Source organism: Oryctolagus cuniculus, chromosome 15 (assembly GCF_964237555.1).
Source record: "Oryctolagus cuniculus chromosome 15, mOryCun1.1, whole genome shotgun sequence".
NCBI classification, from domain to species: Eukaryota; Metazoa; Chordata; class Mammalia; order Lagomorpha; family Leporidae; genus Oryctolagus; species Oryctolagus cuniculus.
Genome location: NC_091446.1, coordinates 21,367,718 through 21,384,150, shown reverse-complemented (window position 1 = coordinate 21,384,150; position 16,433 = coordinate 21,367,718).

Sequence of the window (16,433 nt, the reverse complement as noted above, 5' to 3'; positions counted from 1 at the left end):
AGATGTGTCAGAGAGGGTTCAAATCATTTCAACAAACACTGTGTAGAAATTTAATGACATAATGTTACAGATATATTTCTAGACTACAGTTTAGAAGAGTAGTAACAAAAATTATGGAGAGGACATAATAGCACTCTATAAACCCATATGTCGGGAAACTTAGGCTTATCCTTTTTTTTTTTTTCAGTCCACCTTTTAGAATCAAGCCAGTTATTAGGAGTCACAAGAGATAGATTTTGGTTTGATGTAAGTATTTTTTGTTACTTAAAATTATCTAGGTGAAAGATGGCAACACTGTTCCAGGAGATATTAAGTTTTCCATATTTGGAAGCATCGAGTAAAAAGTTCAATATCAAATTAACAGGGGTATTTTAGAGATATTTAAAGTTGGACTAAACACTACTATCACTACCACTGCTACTACTACTAATATAATTTTGGAAACTGTTTACTGGGAAGAGTAACAGTATCCAATATGGCTTTATAGAGAAAAGGACATAAAATTCTGCCAGCACTACTATATTCAACTGTTGGCTGCCAAAACCAGCCTTACCTTTACTTTACAGACCCTGTGAGAAATTACATCACTTATTCATGGTAATGACAGAAACTACTGAATAGTGTGCAACGTGCTTGGTACTAGATCATCTATGTTAAGCAGGAGCACCCCCAGAAAAATCTCCTTGCCAGGTATAAACAGGGAAAGAGAAAAGGCATAAATCACCTGCACAAAGTCAGTATTGCTTAATGTGCTATCAACTATTGTTTAGGATAATCTTATTTTAACTTTCATAATTGTGATGGTGAGTCTAGCTGTTCAATACACTTCTATAACACCTTTTCCTTTGGTTATGGAAAGCCATTTATGCATGATGCTTGAAACCTTCCCTTTCTCTGCAGCTCCTCATTATTAAGCCACTCCAAATCCACCCACCCAATGATCAGTATTCAGAATTAAGCACAATGCCTATTCCTTTCATTGCCACCTGGTTATTTTCTATTTTTCATCACTTCTAAATTTTGACAAAAGTGTATGTATTACACAATTATCTCTATACTTCTTGTCTGAGGACTGACCTTTCTCTCTGTTAAAGGAAGATAATACCTTAAGACTGAGAGAGCAAGGATTCCCTTGATCTCTAACAAGAAGTATCTCATTTCAATTCTTGAGCTCTTTTCCTCCTTGGATATTTTATTGTTCCTGCTTATAAAGGATAGATTCATCTTCAAAAACTATGATGCTGCTCTGTTTCAATTTTTCCATTTCATCTGACTCTTTCTGGATGTGGCTTACTCTGAGGGAGCAATTCATTTTGCTCTTTGAGCTCAAGCCTATGAATGTCATATTTACAGAGTACAGGTTTATCTAAATATACCAGCCTATGATCTTTTAAAGACTCCCTGCTTCTCTCAGTTCTGTCTAATCTCAGTTTGAGTGAACTAAGGAACACAGGGAAAAAAAGATGAAATCTTTCTACTTTGACTATCAAATAGATTTTACTAAGAAAAAGATAGTACTTGACACTATAAATCTCACAAATTTCAAAGAACTGGTTGAGGAAAAAGCTAATTGGAAGAGCAGCCGGGAGAACAATGAGTTCATTGATTATTCTTGAGTTGTATATACATTTATATTGCTTACTTCCTATATTCTTGCATTGTTAGTTTGTATCAGCCTCTTTTGTCTTTATGGAACTGAGGAAGATTAAGGAAAGATAATGCGTATGCATTTCAGTCTTTTTCATGATCCAAAAAAGGTATGAAAAAAGCAAGATGTCTTTCTTCATGTCATAATCAGTACAGTTCACAAATAAACATGAATAGAAATCCCAAAATTCCAGATTACATAGTTAAGTACTTTTCCCAATGGGAACATCAACATCTTTGTGATTTCTTTTACCTTAAAAGAGAGCATAATATTTTAATTATTACAGTGAGTGAGAATATTTGTCACTTACTGTCTTTGTAGCTTTGGGAAACCACTCAGCACTTGTGAACCTCAACTTTCAGACTATAAATTTAGAATAAATATATAGTAGCCACTAAGATTCAGCAGGATTATATATGGTTAGTGTACTTGTAATTAAAATTCAGAATTCATGTCTTTTGTAGGCAAGGTTGTTACTCAATGGAGTGATATGGATGTGTTGCTTAGGGAAATTGATCTTCCAACAAGGCCAACATTAAAACAAAGAGAAAGAGATTGAAAAGGGCAGAGATTATCTATCTAGAGAAAGCTAAGTAGAGATGAAAGTACAACAGTAGATGTGACAGAAGATGGTGAAGGTGAAGTCTACAGAAATTCACAATATAGAATATGAGGACCTCCAAATTTAAAGTTTTAGTGGGCCATTCTCAATATAAGATTTGATATTCAGTTGGAAATTCAAGTATGGATGTAACTTCATGATGATGCACACGAAAAGGGGTGATGGTATAAATTAAAATGAGGAGGAAGATTAGTAGCAAGGAGCATGAGAGAGTGTCGTTAAGCGAGCTTCAGAAGAGCCCAGAGCCGGAAAGCCAATTAAAATTCAGACTGAGTGGCTTTTGTCTTTGAAAGGACCGTGAAATTCTCAGAAAACAAGTATACTCGATTCAAGATAGATCAAACCACAATCTGAATAAGGATTTTTGCAGAAATTGAGAAGCCGATACCAAAATGATTGTAGCAATACATTAATAATTCTGAGAGCACTTTCAGAAGAAAAGTGGGAAAAATAGGACCAAATTTGAAGGATTTATACTATCTGACATCAAAATGTTTCTTAAGTTAAAATGATATCGATTGGGATAACAAATTGTTTTCACAAATAATGCTGAACAAGCTGAATTTTCACATTAAAAATAAATGAACCTTGACTTATTTGTTATACCATACAAAAATTTAATTTTGGGTAGATCATAGTTCTAAATATAGAGACTACAACCATAAATATTTTAGAAAAACACCATGGGAGACATTTTTCCAGACTTAGAATAAAAAGTATCCTCAGAAAAGCTACAGAAATGTTGCTATTTCATGAATTTATAACTCACAGTCTTTTAAGGCTATGGCCTCCTCTTCAAAGTTGCTAATCATCGCAGTTTTCTTCTTCTGAACATTTTGACCCAAGATGAAGGGACCCCACGAACAGTATTCAGAGTAAAAGAACCTCCTGACCAGAGAAGTCAGACTTCTGAACATTACAGCACAGCATCTCCTTGTGCATCACTGCTGCCATACAAAGTATCTAGTCAGTACCTGGGTTTCTGAAACCACACCTACTCACACACACACACACACACACACACACACACACCTACCTTCAGTTACACTCAGTGCTGTCAAACATGACTTGCTCACTATGTAGTTCTATTCAAACGCTGATATTAATACTTAAGAAAAATATGATAGGACTTGTGAATTTGTTGACAGCCCCAGTATTATTCATATTTCAAGTCATGTCACCAGAAATTCATTGCTTCCACAGAATTTCTATACGAATGAAACATAGTAATGTTATCTCCATGCACTATTTTGAAAGTAACTTTTGATTTTCTCGTGATGACACAACTAATACCTACAAATTTTAGAGGAAAACACAGAAAATGTGTATAAGAAGTACAAAGAAAATAATTTAAACAATTCTTAAACTTGTCATTTAATAAATGGTAAGATTGGGATCCATAACACTCCAGTCTTTGGGTTAAATAGTTGAAATACCTTGTATACCTTTCTAAACCTGGTTTCCTTCCCACACCAAACCACATAGCACATGGGAATATCTCTATTGCTTGTCTACATTATTAAAAATTACTTTAAAGCTTACATTTTTGTTGACATATGGTTTTTGAACATCTACCTATCATAATTTCTTTATCGCTATTGTTGGTTGTTTTAGATTTTTTTTTCATAAGGGAAACTCACTGAATTATTTTTCATTCCTAACAGGAGAGAAACATAATGGGTGGTTAGATAAAAAAATAAAACTCCCAAAATTCCAAGTAAGTTGAATCTTTGGATTCCGTGTTATCTATCTTGATATGTAAGTTCATTAAACAAATATAACTATTTATATGTAGTTGTTAAGAATATGTGAATTTCTCCTGAAAATAATTGGGTCACAGACCTAGTTACTCTGATGTCACTTTTGGATTGGAGTAGTTAGGAATAGGCCATCATTATAAAATTAGAAGTTTCCAAAGTATTCTTTAGCCAATTGTCACAAATTCAGACTAAGATACATCCAGCATATTTTCATTTCTGAGTGAAATTACAGTAAGAACACATTATCTCAAAAAATAGAGAGAGAGAGGGAGGAAGAGAAGGAAGGGAGAAGAAAAAGAGGGACAAAGAGAGGGAGGAAGGATGGAGGTATCATTATATTCTTGGAACTATATCCAGGAAAGAAGAGTCATTTTTGATGTACTTTATATTAATTCACAGATAAATTCCTCTAGACTTTAGATTGAAATTTGTCTACCTTTACAAAATGTGTAGCTTCTGTCATTACTAGTGTTACTGTGTTATTTCAAAAACCATAATCAGTGTTAGATATACCAAATGGCTGCAGTCAAAAAATACATACAACATGAGCATAGTGAAGACATAAACATCATTTGTTTAAAGAATAAGCTACTTTAAATTTTGTTTAAAATGCATTGAAGTAAACATCAGTCATTTAGATAGGTCCATATGTATATGCAAAATTGTTCAGGATCTCTAATTATCAGAAAATGTAACTTAAAACTACAATGAGGTTTCACCTAATAGATGTTACATGCTTTTAAAATAAGACAAAAATATTATAATCATGGCAAGAGAATAGTGAATAGAAAATCCTTTTAAAGTATTGGTGGGGGTCCCCGCGCTGCACCATAGCAGGTAAAGCCGCCGCTTACAGTGCCAGGATCCCATATGGACACCGGCTTGAGACCCAGCTGCTACACTTCCAATGCAGCTCTCTGCTACAGCCTGGGAAAGCAGTAGAAGATGACCCAGATCCTTGGGCCCCTGCACCCACATGGGAGACCTGGAAGAAGCTCCTGACTCCTGGCTTCAGACTGGTACAGCTCTGGCCATTGCAGCCATCTGGAGAGTGAACCAAAGGATGGAAGACCTTCTTTCTGTGTAACTCTGACTTTCAAGTAAATAAATAAATCTTTAAAAAAGTATTGGTATGAGTTTACTGCAGCTATTTTGTAAAACAGTATGGAGGTGCCTCAAAAAATAAAAATTAAACTACCATATGACTCAGAAATTTTACATCCAAGTATATGCCAAACATAAATTAATAAAGATATCAAAGAGATATGTGCACCCCCATGTTTAATGAAACACTCTCCACAGTTGGCCAATATGGAATCAACCTATGTGTCAACCAGTGGATGTATAAATGAAACAAAGTTGGTCTATATACATAATGGATCAGTATTAATTCTTTTAAAAAGAAGAGAATCCTATCATTTATAGCAACATGGATGAACCTAGAGGACATTATACTAAATAAAATAAGCCAAGCACAAAAAGACAAATACTGCATGTTCTTATTTATATAAGCAGTCTAAAAAGTAGAATTCATAGAAGTAGAAAATAGGATGGTGATTACTATAGGAGATGAATTATAGCATGGGCAGATGTTGGTAAAAGTGTACAAATTTTCAGTTAGAAGTCAGGAATTAATTCTGGAGATTAAAGCATGGCAACTGTAGTTAATATACTGTATATTTGAATGTTGCTAAGAGTATATTTTAAATATTCTCATCATAAAAATGATAAGTATGTGAGATGACATATATGTTAATTAGGTTTAATCATTCCATAGAGTATACATATATTAAAGCATCATATTGCACCTCATCAATATGTACAATGAACAGAGTTAAGAAAATGAATAGTTAAGAATTTAAAGGACATAGTAAAAAGTAAATTGGTAATTATAATTCATAGACTAATGATTAAACCTGAAGTAGGGATATCATGCAAATGGAACCAAACAGGCAGAGACACAAGCATGAATACCTGAATGAACCTTACCAGTTAAATGATTTTTATAATGTTTGACATGCCTAGGACATAGTGCATCTGTAGGTATGTTGCAAGAGTTGTGGCTGATGGGGTACACAGGATTTGCTGACATACTAATGAGTAAAAGTTTTTGAAACAGATGAAAATACTCTGACCAAGTGAACAGCATTAATTCATGAACATGATAGAAAGACCATTCTGTAGCAATATGGAAAATGGAAGGGGTAGGATACTGATAGCAGAGAACTCACTTTGAGACAATTTTGGTAATTCCTGTGAGTCATGATAAGGATCAAAACTAGATCATCTAAAGTTTGGACTTAAGAAGTGGATGGTAGAATGGTAGTGCAATCAGTGGAATAGAATCAATAGAGATTTTAGAATTCTTTGGGCCAGGAACTTACAAAAGATGTCAAGGGTCATCCTGTAAGCAGAGACCCATGTAAATAAGTAAGAGTGCAGCTGGAGAGGTAAGAAGAATGTTTAGGTTGCAGTCAGGATAAGTGATTCCAAGATGAAAGTGCATATTGAAATGGTAGCCTGTAACATTCAGGTTGGTGTAAATGAATTTAATAGGGAGGCTAGGGAAGCTGATGGGGCCAGGAATCAAGATGACTTGAAGAGCAGATAACAGTAAAAGCCAAGAGTGGAGAGGGTAAAGGAACGAAGTTCTCTTCATCTCAATAGAACATGACACTACATGATGAACTAGGTAAAACATCTCCTTTGCTATTGCTTCACTCCACACTTTAAATCTGAACAAAACTTTCATGAAGCAATCATGAAACAATTTTTTGGTATCTATGCCATTTTCCTAACTCAAAACCCATCTTCTTTCAGTAGAGTGTCTCTTCAGTCAAAAAGGCAAACAGAAATTAAAGTGTTATGGTTAATTTGATCTGTCTAACTGATAAAAACTTTATTCCTGGATACAGCTATAAGAGTACTTCTAGAAGATGCTCGCATTTGAACTGGTACGCTGAGGAAAGAACATGTGAACTGGCATCATCCAGTCCAATGCACCAAGGGCCCTTTCAGAACCAAAATGTAAAGGAAGAGTAAACTCTCGTTCTCTCCTTGAGCTGCAACACATAGCTTCCTTCACTCTCAGATATCAAGGCTACTAGATCTTGAGATTTTGGACTGTGGAAGTTAAACCAGTGCAGTGTCCTCACCTCCTCCCTGATCTCTCAGGCATTTGACCTTGGACTGAGAGTTGCACCATTGGTTTCTTTGGATCTTGGGCCTTTAAACCTGTTCTGAGTTATGACACAAGCTCTCCTATTCCCCAGATTGCAGATGGAAGATCATGGGACCTCTTGGCTCACATAACCACAAGTCAATATTCATTATAAGTATGAGGCTATCAGCGATTTCAACAGAAAAGGAATTAAAAGACAAGCATATTTTGGTGTGAAAATTTGAAATCCCTGAGTGTTTTTTTAAGTGTCACTCAGTTTCCATGAACTTTTTGAAGACTCTTTGTATTGGCTTTCCTATTGGTTCTGTTTATTTCCTCAGACATGTGAAAGCATGCTAACCTTTTAATAAAAACTGTGCTCATTCATCTTGTATCATCACTGCTTCTATCCTTCAGCAGTACTTAGTTCAACTGGGAAACTGGGAAGAAGGTTTTTTTGTTTTGTTTTTTTTTTTAATTTATCTAGGCACACGCAAGCAATCATTCTGAGATAGCACAGAATCAAATGCTTAGCTAAATAAAACCATTTTTTTTTGGCCACGGGAAGCATCTTGTCTACTAAATTATGAGGATAATTTATATAACATATTGAAGTAGTAGGAGTTCCAAGTGAGAAAAAAGGACACTTTCTTATCTTAATAATATCATAGTCCAAAGTAATTCAATAATTCAGATTCTGCAGCCCAATTTTCACCAATAGTGATGATTAATAGTTATCTGAAGGATCAGCCATAGATAACAATAAAGAAAATTCCTCCACCATGGGAAATGATGTTGACTGAACTTGTCCCTTGGGAGCCACAGTGAAAAAGACCGTTCATCAAAATAATTTTCCCCTTTACTGGCCTCACTACTGATACTTTAAAATCTTAGAATCCTCTCCTAAAGGGTGAAACAACCTGGTATTATTGAACTGCTCAGTACTAAAAAGAAGCAGGAGCACCAGTGATACTGTATTTTTTGACCTTTGCCATGACTTTACTTGAGCTCACTATTTACCTGCAACACTCTTGATCCTTTCTAACTTTCTGACGGATGTCTATGTCCTTTCAGACTGCTCATTGCTCTCTGCCCCCATGAATCAAAGGGCAATGCCCAGATACATAAAATATCTTGTTGTTTATCAATTATCTGTGCTTTTATATGCCCTCTGCTCCCCAAATTCCTCTATTCCATGCCAGGTGAATGCCTATTCACACCCCAAGAGTTAGCTAAATACATTCTCCATGAAGCCTTTTACATACATCACTCTTAGGGAAACACTATTTCCTCCTTCCATGTCTTATTTTTTCATTGCACTGAATATTTACACCCCTTGTAGAAATTCTGAAATTGAATCTTTTCTTACCATGTTTTTAAATCATTTTTGGTAATTGTCACTAAAACAAAAAGTAGGAATTCATCACCAAGCAGGACTTGGAGGTGTTGAGCACTGCAAACTATTCTATCAAACTATTCCTCACAGATATTGGAAATGCTATTATGGACAAGTTGATGGAGGATTTCCATTCCTTCTCCCCAATTACAACAGGCTTCTCTACTTTCTCACCTCACCAAATTTCCCAGTTACTGATGAATTCTGGTGGCCTTCATAAATGAAGCTCTGAAAAGATCTGGGGAAAACTACTAGATAGTTCCTACCAAAGCTGTGTTTAGCTAGAATTAGACCTAAGTATTGTAGTAAATCCATGGGCATTCCATGTTTTTAAAGTTCCCTATACTAATTTAACTACCTGCCTCCTGGAGTGTTATATCCCTTTGAAACTGAAGGTAAATTGCAGCTGAGAAGCTGTTGAATTAGCCATTAAACAAGAGTATGGTGTTTTAGTATCAACCAGTTCCTAGTTGCAAAGAATCAGTTATCTCACTAATATTGGGTATGAGGACATTAACTGGTGGAATCCTAATGTTAAGGTTGTGTTAACAGACCATGAGGTGACGTCTATTCTTTCTATGGCAAAGAACAGACCAAATTGTAATTATGACAATAGTAGGCATAATAACTACTTCTCTAACTAGGTTTGGTAAAGTGGTTTCAATGCTTTTGAAGGCCCTGCTTTAGTTTATATTGAGTTGTGGTAATTATTTTAACCAAGGAGGAAGGCACATAGAATTCAAATGTTGTCAAAACAATTTAAATGCCAAAAATTGAATTAAATTTTTATTTATTGCTCATTACTTGAAACCACTATAGGCTATTAAGGCAAAAATAATATTCCTATGGAGAAATTGAGACAACAGTTCTGATAGCTAAGGTGATGCATATCTGTTTTTATGTTTGGTAAGTCCATGAAAAATATAAAAATCATATGATGTAAACTTATTGTGATCTCCCGAAATAATGGTGATTAGAGATTTGTCTTGATTAAATCATGAATACTTGCAAAGGCATGTTTTACAGTTAACTCAGATTCTAGGTTGAGGACATTATATATTTATATGCATATTTATTATATTTCATAATATTTATGTAAAGACTAATAGACAATAAATGCTTATAAGAATCTTAGTAATGCTTATTTAAGAAAAAATACTAACAGATTTCTCACTATAAGATAGTCCTCATTTGCTCACTTAGCCATATTATTCTTTATTTGTAACTGATTCATTTTTAATGATTTATTCTTTTTTTACTTCACAGGCAGAGTAAAAGAGAGATCTTCCACCCACTGGTTCAGTCCCCAAATGGCCACAATGGTCATGGGGCAGGGCCAGCCTGAGGTCAGGAACCAACACTCCATCCAGGTCTCTGTCATGTATGGCAGGGTTCTAGGCACTTGGGCCATCTTCTGCTACTTCCAAGTAACATCAGCAGAGAGCTGGATTGTAAGTGGAGCATCCAGGATTCAAACTGGAGCTCATATGGGATGCCCATATTGCGAGTGATGGCATAACCTGTGCCGTAACACCATTCCCATAACTGATTCAAGTTTCAATTAGTGCAGAAGCTAGTTCAAATCTATACAATGTCCTGGTTCTTCTTGGAGAAATCAGAGACCAGAAAACAAGGACATGTCCTGCATTTTCAGTCTGATTGTGAAATTTGGACCTATATGTTAAACAACAAAAGGAGAAATCCAAAGCCATGGCTGCAAGGTCTAAAGAAGTCATTAAAAACTATATGAGGAAGTCAAATGACTGCTTTTAAAGATCTCTTCAAAGTTATGCTTTACAGTCATCTTCTGCCCAAAGTTGTAAAGTATTTCAAAGAGCATGGCCAAAATAAGGGATATATGGATATTTTCCCAACAACAATATTTTCATTTGTGCTCTTATTTGTGGAGAATGAGATCATTAAAATCGAGCTCTGGTTAAAATATAGTCCTAGCATTCTTCATCCCAGTCTGCACCTTACTTGCAGGTGAAGAGATTCACAGAAAATGACAGACCTTTAGATTTAACCATACTAAGTGACACCTTGGGGCACAATGTGTTATGTTAATTTGAGCTTCCAATAATTAACTTGGAGTCAACCCCTGGTTATCAACAGATATTCATTGACTCATAAGCAAAGGTAATAAAAGGACTGTTACCATAATGAATAGTATGTATTAGGGTATAATTATCAAGGCAGGAGCATGGAGCTTGATGATGTTTTAATGAAGGGTAAGATGCTTTTTTAATTTAGAATTGTTCATCTCAAAAGCTCATTAGCAATCCCATTCTCTAGTGTAACAAAATTTACCCAAGGAAGAAATGCGAAAGTTAACCTAAAGTTACCAGAGTATAAATAGCAGGATATGCAATTTTCCCATAGAAATATTCTTAGCTAATATTTTCTGCAATTATATTTTAATCTCTTTTCAAGGGGTTGCAGATTGTTAACATTTTACTGGGCTCCCCAAATTCAAAAGAATTCACACAAATCAAAATAAAATATATGACTATTATCTATGCTTTAATTTTTTTTGATGTTTAATTTTAAGGTGGCTAATGATAATCACATTGCTTAAAGATACAAGAAACTTCATTAGGTAGGCTAAAAGTCTCAGCTCATCTTGCTTTTGACATAGTATCCTGATCAAAGTGATGCTGGAATTCAAATTGAATCCCACAGTCCAGATATACTTCCAATATGGTGGAGAAAGAACCTATGAAAAATAAGCTGCTCCATAAAAGCGATGAGAACACTGACCAATAGTGTCAAAATCAAGAGGTCAGGGCGGCGCCACGGCTCAATAGGCTAATCCTCCACCTAGCGGCGCCAGCACACCGGGTTCTAGTCCCGGTCAGGGCACCAGATTCTGTCCCGGTTGCCCCTCTTCCAGGCCAGCTCTCTGCTGTGGCCAGGGAGTGCAGTGGAGGAGGCCCAAGTGCTCGGGCCCTGCACCCCATGGGAGACCAGGAGAAGCACCTGGCTCCTGCCATCGGATCAGCGCGGTGCGCTGGCCGCAGTGCTCCGGCTGCGGCGGCCATTGGAGGGTGAACCAAGGGCAAAGGAAGACATTTCTCTCTGTCTCTCTCTCACTGTCCACTCTGCCTGTCAAAAAAAAAAAAAAAAAAAAAAAAGAAAAGAAAAAAAGAAAGGAAAATCAAGAGGTGTTTTTAGATTCTGAAAGGACATAAATGTTCTTAAGAATTTGAGTAATATTCAAATTATTTAACCTCACAGCTGCCTGAAGTAACAGTATGAGGTGGAATAGATAACAGGTTTCTTGGGGGAAAAAAGCCTTAAGCAAAAAGATCCTGAAAGTCAGATGTTCATAGAAGTCTTTAAAAGCTCCAATATATTCCCTGGCGTTTTGGAAATACTAGGATATTCATATGCCAAAGATATGCTTAAAAGTCCTAAACATTCTCCTCTCGCCAACTTGTGACTCTTCATTAGAAGACAGTGAAGGTCAAAACAGTGTTGAGAACTTCTGGAGCACTGAAGACGTATCCTAACGCTAAAGGAGCGTTCACAGTGATGACAGACTTCCTAGTTACATCTGAGGACTTTGCTAACTGACTGGATGCTATGGTAGCAACATGAAAAAGGAAATACACACTTCACATAATTAGATTAGGACAAGCTGGAAACATATTAGCGACAGAAACAGCAGCAAACTCTAAAGTGTGTATTTTTAGAGGGATGTGGGGAGGTCTTCTGATTTGCAATATTGTCACATTAGTTAAAGTAGAAAGACATCTACAGGGTATGTTCCAGACAAAGAAAAAAACTAGTAAGCCTATGTAAAGTGTGGCTAAGGATGCCTAGATGTTGAACTTTAAATTGAAAAAATGCTTCAATTAGTCATTATAAATATGTGTAAAGGACCAAAGGAAAAAAAATCTTTAAACAAATAAGGAATGAATGAGAATAAAGTCTCACAAAATGGAAGAGTTGAATACAAATTATTTTTTATAAAAAGCAAATAGAAATTCTAGATTTGAAAATGTCCATAACTTAACGAAAAATACATCAAAAGTAATCAATAGCAGATTAATTAGTAATACAGAATCATCAATTTGAAGACAGGTAAATTGAGATTTTTCAAAGGAACAGAGAGAAAAAAATAATGAGGAAAAATGAAAAGTCTCATATACATGTACAATATCATCAAGTTAACAAGTCTACTAATAGGAGCTGGCCCTGGGGTTCAGCAGGTTACGATACTGTTTTTCATGCTGGTGACATATCTGATCAACTGTTTGATGCCAGCATGGCAGGTGGTGCTTAACCTGCTGTACCACAATGCTGGCCCCAGAAATATATTTCAGCTGTCATATATGATCTTTCTGCCCAGACCAACACCTATTCAGCACATGGTGAAGAAGCAAGAGTCTTATTTTAGCTTCTGTGCCTCTATGTTTAATAATTCCAATGGCTCATTAATTCTCCCTAGAGCAATGGAGTTGATGAACAGAGCAGAGAAATGAAAACTGTGTCTTGGCCTTTTATTTTTCAAATAAATAGATGCAAATAAAACAATGCACTTTTAATCAGCAAGCCAAATAAAAAATCACAAGGAAAATTATAAAATCATTTCAGTGAATTAAAAACCCACACATGGGGTGGGGATTTGGTATAGTGGTTATGTTGCCATGTGAGTTGCCCACATTCCATATCAGATTCCCAGGCTTTCAGCCCTGATTCCACTTCCAATTCCAGCTTCTTTATAATGCACACCCTTAGAGACATCAGGTAATGGCTCAAGAACCTTGCTCCTTTCTACTCTCTTGGGAGACACAGACTGAGTTCTGGACTCCTGGTTTCAGTTTGTCTCAATACTGGGCATTTGGGGAGTGAAAGAACAGATAAAAGATTGTCTCTCTCTTTCAACCCTCTCTCCCTCTCTCTCCATTTCCCCTGCTCCCTCTCCCTCTCTGCATTTCAAGCAAAATAAAATAAATTAGCTTTTTAAAACTAAAATGCTGTAAATTATTTTCTTAAAAATCTACACAATATAATGAAACATAAGATATAAAGCTAAAGAAACACTTGTAGTGAAGTTTGTAGTTATACATATGAGCACCTATACTCTAAAAAAGGCTTCAAACCAGTAGACTAGTTTCTATCTAAAATACTAAAGAGCAACAATTAAGACAAAGTAAGTAGGAAAAAGTAAATCATGGAGCATCATAAAAATGAAATATAGAATAAAATGATAAACCACCAATAGCAACATTCTTCTTTATGCCAGAGTGTCAGAGAAGCCTCAAATTACTATAATAACCTATGAAAGGTGGGACCTCAGAACTGATGCTACACAAGATTATAAGGGAATATTATAAACAATTATTTTCTAGAATTTTGATAGCCTGAAGGAAATAGACAATAATGCTCTACTAATTAAAGAGTTCAATGAGTAATAAGCAGAAAGTCCACTATTCAGCAAGAATATAGACAGGGGCTACAAACAATATTCAAATCCCAAGACAGCAATTTTACTCAAATACATTATAGGTTTTGTCTCTATGTATTAGCTACCACAAGTTGGAGAAATCATGATATCTGTCTTATTGGATCTGGCTTATTTCACAAAAATTATGGTCTCCAGTTGCATCCATCTTGATGCGAAAGACAAAGACAGGGTTTTTTTTTTTTTTTCTTTTCTTTTCTTTTCATGTCTGAGTAGTGTTCATGCAAACATAGCACATTTTTTCATCCGGTCATCAGTTGGTTGACATCTAAGTTGATTCCATATCTTAGCTCTTGTGAATTGTGCTGCTATAAACATGGGGGTACTGGTAGGTTGCTTATATGCAGATTTCATTTTCTTTGGGTATATTTCCAGGAGTGAGATACGGGTCATATGGTAGGTCAATTTTTACTTTTCTCAGGAACCTCCATACTGTCTTCCACAATATAATGGTTGCACCAAACTGCATTCCCACCAACAGTGCAGTAGGGTGTTATAGGGACATATAGAACAGTATCCCCAATGGATATAGTTGTAAAAATCCTCAACAAGCTACTAGCTAATTGAGTTAACAACACATCAAAAAGATAATCAGCTCAGACCAAGTGGGATTTATCCCAAAGGTGCAGGGATGGAACAGATTATGTGGTGCAGAACAGAGACCATAGAAATACACCCAAATGCCCTTAATGAATAGATCTTCCGAAAAGGTGCTAAGAACATTAATTGGACAAAGAACAAACTTTTCAAAAAATCATGCTGAAAAAATTAGATATCCACACAAAGAAGAATGAAACTGGATGCTTGTCTCTCGCCATGCAGAAAAATTAATTCAAAATGGATTGAATGCCTAAATACAAGACTAGAAACATTGAAACTAGTAGAAGAAAACATATTTTAAAAAAACATGAGGACTTTGGAATGGGCACAGATTTTCTGAATCAGACTCTAAAAAGACAAGAAACAAAACCAAAAATAGATAAATGATGTTTCTTCAAGTTAAAGAACTTTTGCACAGCAAAGTAAACTGTGGGGAGCAACTGAGACTAGACTAAGTTACTGGAATTAAGACTTATTCTATGCATCTGCTCTCCCACAATATGGTGCTGAGGGAGCAAACAACCTCTACGCAGCTGCCTCATCAGTTTGACTGATAAGCTGCAGGAGCTGATCCTGCTCCTGATTGGAGGAGAACAGCGTGCTCGGCATGTGGGTAGCAGAGTTGGGATTGGTGGAAGAGGACTATAAAGGAGGAGAGAGACAACATGCACCAGGAACATCTAAAGGAACACCTGAGGAACATCTGAGCAGCCCCCGAGAGAGAGCCGGCCAGCGGTGTGCCGCTCCTCCGTGGAAGGTGGAGGGGCTGGCAGCTAACCCGGGATGGCGTCGTTCCTCCGTGAGTGAGGGACCGGCAGCTAACCTGGGAAGAGCCGGGCAGAAAGAACAGCGAATGGGGGAGCGACAGTAAACAGTCAACAGAGTTGAGACAACCTAAAAAATGGGGAGAAAGTATTCGCCAGCTATTCATTTGGAAAGCAGTTAATAACCATAATACTATAAGGAACTGAAACAAATCAATCACAAGCAAAAAAAAAAAAAAAAAAAAAAACACGGAAACAAAAACCAATTACCAATTAGCAATAGATGTAAGCACACACATTCTTCAAAGAAAACAAAAAGCCAATATACATGAAAAAATGCTAACATCACTAATTATCAGAGAAATTCAAATCAAAACAGTGAGATACCACCTTATTCCAGTTTGACTGGCTATTTGCGAAAAGACAAAATATTACAAGTGCTGGCAGAGATATAAAAAAAGGGAATCCCTGCATGATTTTGGTTGGCATGTAATTTCATACAGCCGTTCTGGAACACATATGCAGGAGAGAGAGAGAGAAACAGAGACATAGAGAGACACAGAAAGAGAGACAGAGAGAGGGAGAGAGACACTACATGATCCAATGCTACTCCTGGATTTGTAACCAGTGGAAATGAAATCAGTCTGCAACAGAGACATCTGCACTCCCATGTTTATTACAGTACCACTCACAAGAGTCAAGAAATGCAGATAACCTAAGTGTTCATACAGTGGTGAATGCATGAAGAAAATGTGGCACTGATATACAGTGGAATCTTACTCATCCACAAAAATAATGATGTCTTGTCATTTGCAACAACAGGAATGTTACGTGGAATAAGCTAAGCACAGAAACACAAATATCACATAATTTCACTCATGGGTGTAATCTTATAAAAAGTGATCTCTTAGAAGTCAAGAATATAATAATGCTTGGGGCTAAAACTGTGGCATAGCGGGTAAAGCTGTTGCCTGCAGTGCCAGCATCCAAAATGGGTGCCTGTTCAAGTTTTG